Consider the following 17815-nt stretch of genomic DNA (forward strand, 5'->3'; position numbering starts at 1 on the left):
GGGTAGTTGAGAGGAAACTGAGGGTGGAGAAATGAAAAAAGATGAAAATCTTCATGTCAATGAAAGAGTGGTATGAACAGTCAAGAGGAGCTAAGAAAATCCTAAAGTGAGTGCAATTTGCGGACAGAGCCCTGAAGGATACTCATGGAGGGAAAGATTTCAGAAGATAAATTATTGGCCAGGCTTCTAAAGAAGCAGTTAAACAGGAAGAAAACCAATTGAAGATGAGTGATATGAATAGGAAGATATTTGTAGATGGTCAGGGAGTTGAAGGAAAGCAATTTAAATAGAAACTAAAATCCAGAGTGGAAAGGGATCCCAAATATGTGAGGACAGGATAGAGACAAGCTATGTATTTGTCTTTATGAGAAGTATCAACTATTTTGGAAACAGAGAAAAATGATGGCAGAAAAAGACCGTATGGCCTATCCAGTCTGCCCATTCACACCAACTATTATGCTTTATAATCTCTACTACTCCATCCCATGCTTTCTTGAATTCAGATAGTGGCCTTGTCTCCACCACCTCCATGGGGAAGTTGTGCCATGCATCCACCACCCTTTCTGGAAAGAAATATTTCCTTAGATTACTTCTGAGCTGACTATTATGTGTGCCTCCCCAGAGGCTCGCTCTCTCTCTCTACTCCTCCTCCCTCTCCCCCTCTCCCGCCTGAAACGGGATTTGTGATTTTTAGCGCAAATCCTGTTTCGGGCATATCGCACAGCATATAACGCCCATGAAACAAGGTGTACTTACTTCTGGCATTATAACGTGGGTTATGCTATTGCATGCAATCCTGAGTACCCTTCATTTTAATTTGCTTGGCCCAAACTCCTCCCATTCGGGATAAATTTTAAAATTTGCATAAGCATCTCGCGATGTGTTATTTATCATGGCCGTTAGGGCCCTAATGTGATTTGATGAATGATCTCCTTAGTCTGGCAAATGGATCCTTGTTATTTATTTATTTATTTAAGTTTTTCTATACTGTTGTTTGGAGACACCATCACAACGGTTTACAAATCGCACAATAAAATATAGAACAACAAGATTATAATTCAAAAATGATACTAAAAATTTAAGTAAAATAATAAAATAAATAGTAACGGCAAAAGATAATTGTAAAAAAATATATACTTTGACACTGTTCCTTGGTTTCTTAATCTAGATCTTAGATGGGTTACCTAGTAGTGGGTTTTGTAATAAAGTTACTGGAATTTAACAATTCTGCTTTGTGATCCTATATAAGTGTTGTGGTTACATTTGATTACAGGATTATATTGTTTATTTATTTATTTAATTTATTTAACAGCTTTTAATATACCGGTGTTCGTGCGAGCACATCGCGCCGGTTTACAATAAACTTGAGAAAAGAGGAAAGTTACAAAAAACAGGGTGTGGGAGATGGAGCAGGAGCGAAAAAGGGGGGGGGGAGAGAGAGGGAGGAAGGTTAAGGAGGAGAGGATAGCAGCTGAGAAGGTAAAGGAACGCAACATTACTTACAAGAGTGACTAATGTGGGTTAGAACATTGAAACTTATAACATTGACGCGTAATTACAGCGGTTAACGAAGGATATATATAGAATATAGAAGGTTATATATAGTAGCTTATTTACAGCAGTTATGACAGGTTATAAGGTAACTTACTTAGCATTTAAAAACAGGTTGTACATTTTGATATGAATTTACAGAGGAGTACTTTTATAAGTATTTTTTTTCTCAATAGAAGCAGCTGTATCATAGGACCAGAAGGCAGTATCTAAGAAATATAAATAGATAAAGTTTCATAATCAAAAAACAGCTTCTGCACAAACTTACTGGCAATAAGGAGTAATTAGATATGTTTGATTTTTGCCCATTGTCACAGTGGACATTGAGAAAGGAAAACTAGAATGTATTTTTACTGAATGTTAATTTATTTCTGAAAGCTAAGAAATATTAAACACTAAGCAAGTTTTCACTATAGTGCAATCAATTATTTCTCAGTTCAGCCTATTTTGTGTTAAATTATAGCAGCCTTAAATGAAAGCATATTAGACAATGTTCTTTGATTGTCTAATAATAGGTTTAGGGTTTATGACTGTAAAGCATACTTCCACAGGATGGCCTTGGATCTGAATGGCCATGCTAGTGATTTAGACAAGCTTGTTATCCATAGGAAACAATCTAGCTGGTTGCTTGGAACAGTGATTATTGTTTCACTTTAGTGAGTTGTACATTACCAGTATTTATTTATTTATTTATAGGTTCTTGCATTACGCAATAGATATGCTATCATGTTGTTTGTAGTGAAAATTTTAGAAAGCAAGCTACAATGTGTATTTTATATGAATCAGAATACAACTCTTTTTTTTTTCTATTAACCTCACAAAAAAAACATTATGGTGTTACTAATGCAGTCATGAGTACAATTCTTCAACTGGCAGTATAGGCATATCAAGCTTTTAAATAGTTCTCTGCTAATCTATGTTTATATGAAAATGAATGGACTTGATCCTTTCTTTTGGTTGCAACAAAGTCAGTTTAGTACTCAAAAGTACATTTTTAAAGTGAACATGAGAAGAGACTGAATAAACTCATATTTTTTACATTCACAGTTGCTGTGCATGTGTTTACTGAGCTAAACTCATTAGACAGTTTCTAAGCATCACCAGAACATATTTAAACATTGGGGAGGTAGTTTTGTAACAGCCCGCATAAAGTTGCATGTATAAGTTACACCAGGTTTCAAAGCCAACTTACATGCATGAGTTCACTTTATTTATTTATTTATTTATTTATTTATTTATTTATTTAACAGTTTTATATACCGACCTTCATAGTAAATAACCATATCGGATCGGTTTACAATTAACAAGAATAAAAAACTGGGGTAACTATTCAAGTAAACGAAAGATAAACAGTAAGTAGGAATGAGTCAAAGTTACAATCAACAGGGAAGAGAACTTGGAAGCTTGCAACAAGCTGGAAAGAAGATAAGGCAGGAAATAAATATGAAGTGATGCCATAGGGCGTACGGGTTAAAGCTTAATGGTGCTTTAACCTGGGAGAGTCAGAATCCATTCGTGAGTATAATCATCATAACGGGTAAGCGTGAAGGACAACTAGTGATTGTCTGGTGGGTCGGTGAAGGCTTGGTGAAAGAGCCAGGTTTTAAGTCTTTTTCTAAAAGTTAACAGGCAAGGCTCCACTCTGAGACTTGAAGGGATGCTATTCCAGATAGATGGGCCAGCTATCGAAAAAGCTCTGTCTTTGGTCATCGAGAGGCGTGAAGCTTTAGTAGGGGGAAATTTCAGGGTGCCTTTGAGAGTATCTCTAGTTGGTCTGTTAGAGGAGTGGACAGTGGACAGACTCGTTGGTCTGTTAGAGGAGTTGGTCTGTTAGAGGAGAGGACAGTTTTGACGGAGTCATTGAAAATGACTCCGTCAAAACTGTCCGCACTCAGTTGCGTCTGCTGTTTGGAGTGGATAGTTTTGTTGTGAAATTTTACACGCATACTTTTTAAAATAAAAAAGTACAATATGCATGTAATTGACCCTGCCTCTCCCAAATGCAGCTAAAAGTGCGTGTATACTGGTATTATGCGCACACTTCTACTCATATACTGGGCAGGCAATTTTATAAAAGGTAAGGCAGAGCTTTACTCGTGAACATGCCTCTTAAACTTACCCTCTGTCTGCTAAGTTTTAAAAGGAATGAGCGTGCTCCCTTAAACACGCGTATTGCATTTTATAAAGTACGCGCGTAGCATTTAAAATACTGTTGCTGCACGCACCTCTACAGCCTTATGCGCATATCTTGCATTTCTCTCTGTCTCTCCCCCCCCCCCACCCCCAGATTCTTGCGCCTCGTGAGCAGTGGAAAAGTTACGCAGACAGCATACGCGCGTTGCCTTTGCAAAACTTGCGGCCGCACGCGTCAGTCTTGGCTCCCCCTCCCCTCCCCGGAACACCCATGACCTGCCCCTTTTCTGTCTCCTTATTCTGAATGCACGCACGCACGCGCGCCCTTCCCAGCATCTTAAAATTCACGTTGCTCACGCGTGGCCCACATACGCACACGTTTGGCCGTTTTTGCGAGAGCGGCGCTTTTAAAAACGTACCTCTGTGTATTGCTTCCATTTCCTAATTACATCAAAAAGGGATTTTCCTAGTAAACCGAGACAGCCTGGGCCAGATGTTTCAAGAGTGGCTACAAATGAATAATGCAAAAGTCTGAATTTTACACCAGGAGTTTACCAATGAATAGAAACTTCAAAATAAAATCTTATTTACCTCTGCCACAAGGATACAGTGTTTATGGGACTTCAGTAACGGGTCTTCCCAGACATAGGCAGGGCTACTCAATTAAGGAGGAAAAAGTTTATTTTTGTACATCCCACGGTTCTTTCCTTGGGTGTTATATTTTCTTTGAGGTTTCCTTGCAGATCTTCAGATGTATTATTCAATATCAGGGGGAGTACGTATGGAGGAAATTTTCAAAGGAGTTCCATGTGTAAATATAAGGTACTATCGCAGCAATTTAAAAAAAAGCCATTTATGCATGTAAAGTGCATGTAATGTGAATATCCTATAAATAATTCAATGGCAAATATTGTAGCAATTGTCAAAAGTTCACTTACATGAGTAAAGTGCATTTGCATGTGTAAAACCCAATTTTAAGTGTATAAATGCTTTTATAATCAGGCCATATGTCTTTATGGAGTCTGATCAATTTGTATATCTTATTTGACTAGTTCAGCTGATGCATCACTTCCTGTCCCCCAAGTTATGAGCATCTGTGGCTATCCTGGAGAATCATTTTTTTTTTGCATTTAAGTATAATTCTTCAACTTGGCTGAATTATGAATTAATGTTTCTTTCTCTTAGATACATGTTAATAGGATTATTGTGTATGTAATGCCCCTTTTTTTGAGGATTTATTAGACTATCTGCATTATTTACTTTGTGTTTGTTGAATTTTCTTATTTTCCTGTATTGGTTGCATATAGACATTTTTCTATTTAATAAAGATTATGTAATTACAAACAGGAAAAAAATCATTTTTCTCAGAGATGGACAATCCTAAGAATTGAAGTAAGCTATGAGAATATCAATGGGATAAGGAAAATGAGTTATAGTTTATAAGTGTCAAGGATGACACCAAACTCATTTTAGCATCATCCCAAAGTCACTGATTACCCTAAAAAATCTCTGACCATTGCTTGAACTGGCTGTTGATTCTGCTACTGTATTCCAACACTCTTTCAAAATGACATATACAAAAAATCAGATGGTGAATCCACTGTTTCTACACTCTTCCTTCCATTCTATGCATGCTCTCTGAATTTTATTCCATATCCTTGACATTTAATTGCAAATAAGTAAAAATATTTCATATATAATGGTAATTATCTTGCAAATAAAATGCAAGGCACATTCTCATACAGTAGTTCATCCTTTAGGGTGATCATTTTCCGTCTTGGATCTAATTTTATTTTGTAGTTATAGATTATATTCTTTTAGTATCTTAAACTGCATTCTAGGCGATCTAAGATAGATTAGGGCTCAGTTAATTTGGCAGTTTGGGCTCCTAAAATAAATCCTTGACAGTATGAAAAGCCATAATATACAAGTTCTAGTTTTAGATGCAGACTTTGAACTCTAATCATCAAAGTACAAATAACCTCCATCAGTGTACCATAGATAAACTTGTGAGTTTCATAACAAGTATGAAAAAGCAACAGTCTTTTCATAAGAACATAAGAAATTGCCATGCTGGGTCAGACCAAGGGTCCATCAAGCCCAGCATCCTGTTTCCAACAGAGGCCAAACCAGGCCACAAGAACCTGGCAATTACCCAAACACTAAGAAGATCCCATGCCACTGATGCAATTAATAGCAGTGGCTGTTCCCTAAGTAAATTTGATTAATAGCTGTTAATGGACTTCTCCTCCAAGAACTTATCCAAACCTTTTTTAAACCCAGCTACACTAACTGCACTAACCACATCCTCTGGCAACAAATTCCAGAGCTTTATTGTGCGTTGAGTGAAAAAGAATTTTCTCCGATTAGTCTTAAATGTGCTACTTGCTAACTTCATGGAATGCCCCCTAGTCCTTCTATTATTTGAAAGTGTAAATAATCGAGTCACTCGTTCAAGACCTCTCATGATCTTAAAGACCTCTATCATATCCCCCCTCAGCCGTCTCTTCTCCAAGTTGAAGAGTCCTAACTTCTTCAGCCTTTCCTCATAGGGGAGCTGTTCCATCCCCTTTATCATTTTGGTTGCCCTTCTCTGTACCTTCTCCATCACAACTATATCTTTTTTGAGATGCGGCGACCAGAGTTGTACACAGTATTCAAGGTGTGGTCTCACCATGGAGCGATATAGAGGCATTATGCACATTTTCCGTTTTATTCATTCCCTTCCTAATAATTCCTAACATTCTGTTTGCTTTTTTGACTGCTGCAGCACACTGAGCCGACGATTTTAAAGTATTATCCACTATGATGCCTAGATCTTTTTCCTGGGTGGGTAGCTCCTAATATGGAACCTAACATCGTGTAACTACAGCAAGGGTTATTTTTCCCTATATGCAACACCTTGCACTTGTCCACATTAAATTTCATCTGCCATTTGGATGCCTAATCTTCCAGTCTTTCAAGGTCCTCCTGTAATGTATCACAGTCTGCTTGTGATTTAACTACTCTGAATAATTTTGTATCATCCGCAAATTTGATAACCATTAGAGTGTTTTAAATATAGCCATTTAACACTGCTCCATAATATTGCTACCTTGGTATTTCTTGCTTTCAGTGCCATTGCAAATTACAGGTCAGTGTACATATTCCGGACAGTGAAAACAACTACAAATGTTTCCTCTGAAAGAACTCGAATACTACAAAGATGATATAGCATCTGTAGGTCCTGTCTTCTTTCTTTCACTAATTGAATCATAGTACATAATAGTAGAGTTCTAGTAGCCAAATTGGTCCTGGAGAAGACTGGTTCCTTATAAACAGGGGCAGACTGACAGTGATCAAAGCCCCTGGGCAATAAGGGTTATTAACCCCTCATTGGCCTCCAACTACCCATCCAAGGCTAGGGGAGAGTGCTGCAGGTCGTCAGATGGGTGGCTGAGGGGCCAATGACCCTTATTGCCTAGGGTCCAGATCGCTACCAGTCTACCCCTGCCAGTAGGTCACAATACCCTGTTCTGGGCCCTAACAATAATTATTTAGAAATGAAATTGCACATGCATTTTTTTTAAAGCACATGGGTTCCTTTTCAGCAGAAAAAGATATCAGAACCTTACAAAGATTCCATGTAACTCATCCACATGCATGCATTCCTTTCCTCTCGTAATAAATAGTGTGCACATTGTAATGGGATTGACTCATTTTCACTTGGGACTTGGTGTATGTATATTTTATGGAAATTCTGCCATGTCTGAATAAAAATGAATGTATTCTGAGTTCAAGAATTGCCACCAAGAGGCCCCTGTACTTCCCAGCAACTCTGAATAAACTCCTTTTACAATGAATGTTTAGGCCTGTCCCTGCTTCCTGGCATGCACAAGATTACTTCTTCATTATCATATACATGAGGCTTATTATCCCTTTTTTGGACTTGCAAAATTTGCAATATTTCAGACAGGCTGATGTCAGCAACATCTGGAATAAAATAGCAGCAATGCACAGCATATGCTCACAGTATGGCTCTAGCATGATTTAAGGGCAAAAAACCAAAATGGCTTGCTGACCATCTCTCTCACTATCTCATTTAAATATGCTCTCAAAGCTCATATCCAGCAGGAACTAAAAACAACCGGTTATAATTTAAGAAAGGGGAATGTCTTAAGAAGGTGGCAAACATGAAGAACTGCAGTCTAGAAAGGCAAATTTATCTAACCTCTCTCCCCTCCTCTCAAACGCTTTTCTCTACTTCTGCACCACCTTCTCCTTAATTGATGATAGCTCTCCTGCTCTGTCTTGGCAGCTCATATAGTAAAGCATAGCTTTTGCTTCCTCAGAATATTCAATAGTCACTCTGTATTACTTCCATGTACAGTATTCAGCATGTCAACACAAGGCAGCAAGTGTAGGAGCAGTGTGAAACAGAGTCTCACATCAGGGATCTATCTTTGTACCACCTTCTCCACAGGACTCCACGTATAGCATGCCCAACCACCTTTATACTGATACAGGGGACTCTGATTTCATTTATTCCATGTATCAGGACCCAGGGAACTTCTACACTGCATCCATCACCCACACTGGGGAAAGGAGCTATGTGATAGAAAACTCTTCTTGCCTTTAGCTGGTTACAGAAAAAGCTCACCACATCTGGCAGAAGAGTGAATTCTGCCATTCACTTTTCCTGCCCCTTTCATAAAGGCTGCTCCTCGTTGTACGAATTGAGCATAGAATATCTTTCAGCTGTGCCAAGTGAGTCTGCCAAAGTATATTTTTTTAAATATGAGTATTGTAATCTGCAGAGAAAGTGGTATTGGTTCTTTAAAAGCAACATTTGCACGAAATTGCAGCCAGTGATTTTTTTTTATTTTCACAATTGAAGGTTTTTGTCACCTTTCCCCCTCTTGTCATATGATTGAGTAAAATAGCATGGCATGGTTGAACCACAGCTGTGGGATCCTCTGGAGATGGGTAGAAATAAAAATATTAGGGGGATATTTTCAAATATACTTAGCCAGATAAGTCACTTAACTAGCTAAATAACTGGATAGTCAATAAGCATATCAGAGCGTCACTACCTACCTGCTAACTTAGGGACTGATTCACAAAGGCATTTCTCCCATTCTGTGTTTATGCAAAAATGCCTTGATGGCCCTTAGCCAGATATGTAACTAGCCTTATTGGTTAAGTTAACCGGATAAGTTAGATGTGATCCATAACAGGTCTAGCACATCCAGCTAACTTTAATACTTATCCAGGTATATTCAGCAGCATTGCTGTGCTGCTGAATATCCCGTGTAAATTAGCCAGATAAGTCTTATCCAGCTAACTTACATAACTGAAATATTTTAATATTTGCTCCTCAGGGTTTTGAGTTTAGATTGAATGAATGTAAAGGGCCTAATTGTATGGGTTAATAATCTTTTGTAGGCTGGTTCATGAATGAGGTGGATTAGAGACCATTAATGCAGTGTTAATGGTGACTCTGACTTTTGCATGCTCCAAATTTCTTTTTTTTTTCAGCTGTGCCAAATATTTTTTGGCTACCTATGTATCTCCAGAATAGACACTTTTACAGCAAAGTCTGGATTTCCAGAGAAATTCACCATCTAAAACATAAAAAGCTTGAATTGATCCCAAAGCAAAGAACGTCAAGCAGCATTGTCTGAATTTTCAAGAAGGCTCCTCACCCAGTAAAAATGTTGCTAGCAATAATTTATGGGTTTGACAGTTGCTTGGTTTTGATTAATTATAATATTACTACCCTTAAAGTAAGGCTTGGGGGTAACTGCATGGAGTGTCAGTTACTACCCTTGAGAGAAATATGGAGTATCCTGCAAGGAGCAGCAGATACTACCATAAGAAGCTTGCTGGAAGGGACTGGATGGGCCTATCTGGTCCTTTCCTACTGTCTTTAAACCCAATAAAATGCTGCATTGTTCTATGAAAACAGAGTTTCATGAGCAGCATTGCCTAATGATCTTTTTTTTTTTTTTTACTTCTGGCAAAAGGTTTCAATGTCCGGCTTAGAAATTTTCATAAAAAGTCAAATAAAAACAGAATGAATTCCACAACAGTTATCTTATACGGTACCTTCACTCCTTTTCCCATTTTTCCATTGCCAATCTGTGATTCTAGTTCCACAGCTAAATTTACTGAAATTCTTGCATTTATGAATGTGTTGTATGTGTGTGTGCAGGTATAATGTTACAGTTTAATATTAAGATTTGTATAGTACAGTTTTTAAGTTCTTTCTCTTTGGCCTATTAAAACAAACTTAGAATTATGTACATTTGTACTAACTCTTCCTTCTGATCCCTATGAAATTGGTATTTAGCTGCTGTACATGAAGGATGCCATACTTTTTTTTTTTTGTGAAGGTCCTAACAGGGCAAAAACAAAAATGCAATTATACATTAAACATGACACGGTTCTGTTGACTGCTGGCACCAGAGTACAAAGAATCAAAGGTCTTTTGTTTGTTTACTGGATTGGCTGCCAAGTAGCCACTTACTTTGTAATGATGAATAATCTCATGTTACGTTCTGATTTTATTCCAGGAAGTTGAGCAGCTGAAAACTAAAGGCACCTTGAGTACAATTTGTTTAGATAGGACATGGTTAGGTAATGTTTCTAAACATAAACATACATTAGTTATGCCGGACTTAGCTACACTGATTAGGCTGACAAAATTGATAAGAAGTGGCAATTATTAGTGGATGTACAGACATAAAAAATATTTTTTGCTTTAACAAGAGAAAAGGTTTATATGGCAAGCAAAATTCTATACAAAGTTATAATAATACTGAAGTAAATATTCAAAAGCCATTTGGATGGATAACTTACAAGTTATCCATCTAAATAGCTATAATTTAGCCAGATAACAGAGGCATTCCGGGGGTGTTTTGGGGAGGAGTTGAGTTATCCAGCTAACTTAGGCAATTTTGAACAACTGTATATCGGCTGAGTTAGCTGGATAACTTTTGACCTGCCAGTTAGACTACATGTAATCAGATAATTTTAGACAAGTATATTCAGTAGGGCAAGTTATCCGGCCAACTTTAACCAGATAACTTGGACACTCGCTGGCTTATTGGTTCTGGCTGTTACTAATACTGTAGAATCTGATTTTTAAAAGCATAGGGCTTTAGGTAAAATATAAAGACTAGTAAACAAAAGATTCAGTGTAGATGACTGGATGCATTCCAGTATGATACTAGTTTTGTTAAAAATCTACTCAACTCCTCATACTATGAACATTTCACATTTATACTCCCTATTTTGTCTACTGAGTTTTATTGAGTAAAAGTTATTTTAAGCAGGCTGAATCAGCCAAGACATGTGGTTGGTGTCATCTGGCAGCACCAAACAGACTCATGTCTTCTAGCTAGTAGAGCTATGCGCTCTACTAAGCATGTGCAGGAATTCCCATGTGAGTGTTGCCTTGTGAGCCTCCTTAATCATTTTTTGTCTGAGCACGGTACAGACATGTACTCAGTCACTCCAGAGGTCAATATTCAAAAGCCCTTTAGACAGATAAATCATTATCCAGCTAAAATCTAGATAGATAAAAAGAGGTGTTCTGAGGGCATTTCGGGGAGAAGTAGTTATCTGCCTAACTTAGCAGATTTTCAGTTCTATCCAGCTAAGCTTCTGGATAACTTTAGACCAGCCAGCATAAAATATGTATAGGGTACCTTCCAGTGCAACTTCTGTCAGCTGGGAATAAATTCCTACTATCAGCTTCTGCAGCGCTGAGAGCAAGTAAGTGCCTACCCCGCTCCCGATGAAGATTTTTAGGGTTCAGGGGCATGAGGCTGGAGGAGTATGCTGATGCTGTTTAAGACCATGGGGGATGAAGAGGCTGGTGGTAGCTACATATTCGCTATAGATTGAATTGGGGATAGGGGTAATGAGAGGCACCTATGGACAGGTGCAAACTTTTAGATCCCATGCTTTCTTGAATTCAGATAGTGGCCTTGTCTCCACCACCTCCACGGGGAAGTTGTGCTATTTAGGAGAGGATTGGGGTAAGGGGTAATTTAACATTTAGGAGGGGATTGGGGTAAGGGGGTGCACAGTTTTAAAAAGGTAATATTTTTTTGTAGTTGTTCAGCTTCATGTAGTCAGATAACTTTCTGCAAATATATTAAGTGGGACGTTTATCCTACTAAACATACAGAGCAAGTTATCCAACTAACTTTAGCCAGATAACTTGTCCATTAACCAGCGTATTCAATATTGAGCTCCCAGTGTTTAATTATTCTTTTTCTTTCAATATTTTGATTTTTCATTTGCTTCGCTGCTTCTGCAGCACCTACAACAGCACTTTTCAGTGCTATATTAAAAAAACTTGTCTAACCAAAATGTTCAGCAAGAAAAAACCCATGCTTGCTGGATGTCTCTGAGGACTCAATATTCCAAGGTGTACAAAATAGAGGAATTGCATAAGTCTCTCAGAAGTTGTAGTAGATCCTTCTCCCTGAGTGCAGCATCATCTACCTCACTGGGTCATGAGATGAGCAGGAGCTCCTCAAAAACTCCCCCTTCTGTGCAGCAGGCCAGCACCTTGGGGTCAAGACCACCCTGCACTGAAGAAGAAGCAGCATCACTGTGTTGAACTGCCACACCTGCTCCAGGAAAAAATAAATAATGAACTCCCTCACACCATCCTTCCATACATCCAGAAAGGGGAGTGGATTTGTATCCTTGATCTCAAGGATGTGTATGTACTTATTCCCATCCATTCTACTCGCTGATGCTATCTTCACTTCCAGGTAGATTCTTCCCATTATCAATACAGAATACTTCTCTTCAGCCTGTCAGCAGCTCCAAGAGTTTTCATCAAGTGCCTAGCTGTAGTTGTAGCACACCTGTGTAGTTGAGGCATAAAAGTATTTCCATACCTGGACGATTGACTAGTCACAGCCAACTGACAACAGGGAGCATTGGTTTCCCTGCAGAACTTCATTCAGCTACTGCAGAAGTTGGATTTTTCGGTGAATTTCAAGAAACCAAATCTAATGCCAAAATAGAAGATAAAATTTATCAGGGCTTAGATCAATTCCCTGCAGGAGAGAGCTTTTCCGCTGTCAGAATGAGCAAACACTGTGAAATTACTCATTCACGAGCTACTGAATTTGCAACAAGCAACGGTCTCAAGGCAGCATCCTTTTACCCACTTCCATATCCTTCATGTGCAGTGGGGTCTGCGATATCAATGGAACCAACTTACTCAGCCCTTGACAACCATGGTTTAACTTTCCAGAGACATGAATTATACTAGTGGTTGCACCCTTGTATTCTTCAGAAGGGTGCTCTGCTTCACAGTCTTCCCTATCAAGTAATCTTAGTGACTGATGTCTCCTCAAAGGGTTGGGTTGCCCACACAGAATCTTGTTGAACCTAAGATTCATTGGCTCATGAGGAAAGCCATTTTTAGATCAACTTGCTGGAACTGAGGGCAATCAGAACTGCCCTGTAGACTTTTCAACATCATCTTCAAAGGAAGAGCATTCTAATTCAGAATGACAACCAAGTCACCATGTTTTATGTCAACAAACAAGGAGGCACAGGGTTATAGTCGCTCTGCCAAAAAGCTCTAAAGATTTAGCATTGGGCAAGCAGGAATCAGGCTGTCTTATAAGCCACCTATCTTCCGGGGATCTCAAACACTGTTACATCCTCATGAACAGTCTCTCCAGCAATCAATGGTAGACATGTTGTTCAACTTGTGAGGTCTCTCATTGGTTGGAGCAGAACAGGAAGCTGGAAAAAGTTTGCTTAGTTGTGCCCAGTAAACGGTACAGCTACCATGCCAAAAGATTTTTGTCTAGAATGGAGCTTTAAGAATTCTGCTACTTTGTTGTTTTATTTTGAGTGCATCTGCATTAAGGACATCAGCATACCAGATAGATACCTTAAAGCATTGATTTGCTTGTGCCTTGACTCTGTTGTGTCACTTTTGACCTTATTCCTAGATCCTCTTTTTTTTTTTTCTTTTGTTTTTGCACTGTTCTGGATCTAAAAGTTTGCATCTTTTATCATTTCCATGTCCCCTATTTAAAATTTCTTTCCTGAGATCAAAGTTCAGTTATTTCGTGCTACATTCATACTTTATGTTTATTATTGTGATGTCTACATAGGATTCTCCTAATGAACAGCAGCCCAGTTTATGTAGATTTAAGTTGATAGATGTGGCTAAGTAGGAAAACCTTTAGAATATTCAAACATTGATACTGCTGCATTAAGTTAAGGTGAGTAAAAAGAGCTCTGTAGCAGCAATTATCCTCAGACTGTAAATAGTGCAGCTTATTATATTGTAATTTGTATCTTGTAAAAATTAGCATAATTTTCTCTTCTTACCATGGGACCCCTAGCCCTGTTGGCCGAGATCAAAAAATCTTCCAGGAATGATTAGCATTCTCCTGTTTTCTCTCTTCACTTCTTCACACTTATGTTGGCAATGATATTTTATGCAAGCCAAAAAGACAGGTAAAATTCCTCTATCCTAAATCTTTTCAGCATCACATAAAGCCTGATTCACTGAGGCAGGAGTGTCAAACAGCAATCTTCAACAGCTGCAAACTGGTTTTGGTTTCAGGATATTTATAATGAATATGTATTTGTTTACATTTGAGGTAGTGCATACAAATATATCTCATGCATATTCATTAGGGATATTCTGAACTCTAGACTAGTTTGCAACCCTTGAGGATAACTGTCTGACATCCCTGTGATAGGACTTTTCTCTCATTCCATGTCCAGGGAACAGACCATGACAATGCATGCTTTTAGTGGTTTGCCAGGGGGCAAGCAGGCTCACATACTTTCATGCCTTCCAAGCCTTAAGCAAAGCAGTCCTGGAACGTTCCTGAAGCCGGATCAGTGGAAATTTTGAATACAACAGCTCCAGTTAGGAGGAAAAAGATTGGGCGTATCAGTCACTTTGTTCCATGTTTTGACCAGAATTTGATTTGTAAAAAAACGGGCTTATTCACCAAGCAGAATGAAAATGCCACAAGATTCGTACAGTGGAGAGTAAAGAGATTTATGGGAAACAACAAAAAATGTATCAAGTTGACATTAAATATGGCTAAAAAGAATTATTTCTGTAAGAAGCTTGATGCCTCCTGAAAAAGGCCCTTATGCATTATTTAATATTGTGAAAACTCTCTGTGCTGTACCTGCTCCTGCAATGACAGGTAATCAGTAGATTGCCATGCCTTTGCTAACTCTTGTCAGACCAGAGTAAAAGCCCTTCTGGAAACAGAAGCTCAAGATGCTGATTCCCTGCCTCCACATGTGCTCTGGGATACTTTACCCTCCATTGCTTCAGGTACAAACTTAGGCCTGGATTCATCAAGCTAATATGTTTTTTTGCAGGAGGGGCTCCCATTGTCGGGGGGGGGGGGGTCTCGCCGTGATAGTGGGGCCCCTCCCCCAAAAACACATCATGGCTTGATGGCGTGTTCTTTTGTGTTACAGCCAAATACTGCGACACAAAAAAGTGGCTAGCAGCCCTTTAACCCGCTGGCAGCCCCAACCTCACGGGACTGTCATCATCTTAAAAGGCCGCTGGTCCCAAAAAAAATATAAACTGCAGCCAATCGGAGGTTGAGCGAGAGTCAATGCTGACCCCTGTTTTTAACCCAGGGCTCCCAGTCGAGGTGGCCCCGACTCCCCCAAAATAGAAAAAGGTTTTAAGTTTGCCTGTGGCAGCCCCCACCCTGATGTCCAAGTCCCTCACACATGGCCCCGCCTAGGTACAATTACTACCCCATCCCTGGTTCCCCCAATAGTACAAGAGCCCCCTCCCCCGAGCCTCCCCGATAGCATGACCTCCACTTTTCCCAGACCCCCCCCCCCGAAAGCAAGATCCCCCTCCAGCCCCATCAATATCACAAGACCCCCTCCCCTTGCCCCCTGCCCCCGATAGAACAAGACCCCCACCTCCTAAAGCTGGCCCCCTGCAGTACCCCCTTACTTTATCTTGGATCGTGCAACAGAGATGGGTGCACCCTCACATACGTCCCGGTCAGCGCCATTTTCCAGTCTGGCGCATACCTGACCTTGCCCCAGCCATGTGACTGGGGTAAGGTCCGGGTATCGGACCCACGGGGGGGGGGGGGGGGCTTGGATATCAGGGGGCTGCTGCCGCCGTGCGCATACTTAAAACATTTTTTTCTATTTTTGTGCAGTCAGGGCCTCTTTGACTGGCATCCCCAGTTGAAACAGGGGTCAGCATTGACCACTGCTCGACCTCCCCATTTAGCTACATTTTTTTTTTCCTTCTACTTGAAATGTGCGGTGGGAGCCTCAGGACCCACATTAGGTTCTCGAGCCTCCTGCTGCACATCTGACGCATAGCAAGGAGCTGTTGTTATTTTATCATGGCTTACCACCTTCTCTGTTGACCACGATAAAATATTTGCATCGACTCAGTAATGGCCTTCTTTGCATGTATTTGCATTATTCATGCATGCAAATCTCGTGCAAAGGTCATTGTAATAGGAGAGGTTATCTGGGCAGGAAGATGCAAAATATAAAGCGTGTTAGACCTGTAACGCAGCTTGATGAATGACCTGTATCGCAGCTTCATGTAAATCCCCTGGGGATAGGGAAATACCTACAGTACCCGAATGTAATCTACTTCAAAGTGCCAAAAGGTGGAATATATATAAAAGAATAAAATAAAATTCTTTGGACTATGTCCCTTCTAAAGAGATTGAGGGAGTTCTATGTAAATTACAGCAGATTGTTTGTTCCTTAGATACCTGTCCTATTGGTCTCTTGATGGCTTCCAAGGATCTGTTTTTACAAGTATAACCCCACCCTGGTGTGCAAATCCAGCACGGGTGAGGCCATAAAGCTAATTGTACTCTTTGGGGAAGGAACCCTGACCAGCTCTTGTACCTCCTTTACTTCCCAAGGTATGGATTCACTGGACTGGGAGAAGAAAGTCCTCTCTTGGTTTAAAATGGAGCTCCCTGATAGGCAAGGACTTGATGATCAAAACCCCTTCCAAGCTGATAAAAATAGCAAAGTCTGTGGCACAGAGAGTCAGTCCTCTCTTTCTCTCCCCAGGGTGGTGAACACTGGATGGGTATCCCCAGTGATGTTGTTTTCCTTTACTCACGGTTAGCAGATCTTCAGGATCTCCTTAATCTTACACAGGTTTTTTTGGGTTGTTTTTTTTTTTTAGTACTCTCTCTAGATCCTCGATGGAAAAGACCCTTTTTGAAACAAGCAGTTCTCTTGCTTCTAGCTGGAAGGAAGAGGCAGCTAAAGTTCCTCCTGAATCTTCTAAATCAAAATCTTTTCCCCCAAACAACTGAATTTAACACCGGAGTTGTTCCATGCAGTGGGTCACTGTCACCCCTTCCTCATTGAGGTCTTCCCTATCCCTGGGCATCCCTGACCCCGGGTTCCCCAAGCCCTGTGCCCAAGAAAGGCCCAGGTGTCTCACAAAACTCCTACCATTAAAAATCTCAAAAATAACCCGAAGGGATATCCCAACCAGCTAGTGAGTAGACTGGAAGGAAAACCCTCCTGTCCCTGGACAGGACCCACAGGCTGAGCTAGCCTGATTTTACTGATTGGGCCTGCAAAACAACAAAAGCTCAACTTCTCTACCTCTCTGCACTCTTTGAAAACCTAAAGGGACTGCCTCTCGAGCTCACTGTGGAGAGCTCCTAAATAGACTTTCAGGGGGACGGCTATTCCAGACCCCTCATAGGGAGGAGCTGCATTTGAATGGAACCTCTCCCTACTCTTAGCTATTCTCTTCTAGCTAAACTAAGGGCTCACCCAGAACTTACAGGTAACATGACCCGTAGGCTCTGCTACACCAATGTTAGTAAAATTAGTGAATTTTTCCCTGGAGGAAAGCCATCTTCCTAATGCTTTAAAAAGAGCTGTGGTCCATCTAATATTAAAGAAAGGGAAAGTTTTGAGAAAGCAATGTGATAGTTGTAGACCAATCTCAAATCTTCCTACTATTGCAAAGGTTTTAGAGAAAAGTAGCATTGGTTTAGTTGACTGAATTCCTTGATAAATATAAAATTTTAAGATCAGTGTAGCAGTTTTTCAGCCACAGTACAGAACCTTTGCTGGTCTCCGCAATGATTTTGTACTA

At 39.9% G+C, this 17815-nt stretch overlaps 1 protein-coding gene across 3 annotated transcripts in view; it reads left to right on the plus strand.

Moving 5' to 3' along the window:
• Nucleotides 1-17815, plus strand: part of SNX29 (sorting nexin 29) — a 464358-nt gene that overhangs the window by 374724 nt on the left and 71819 nt on the right. The window lies entirely within an intron of this gene.

This window comes from Rhinatrema bivittatum, chromosome 14, assembly GCF_901001135.1.
Source record: "Rhinatrema bivittatum chromosome 14, aRhiBiv1.1, whole genome shotgun sequence".
In the NCBI taxonomy this organism is placed as follows: domain Eukaryota; kingdom Metazoa; phylum Chordata; class Amphibia; order Gymnophiona; family Rhinatrematidae; genus Rhinatrema; species Rhinatrema bivittatum.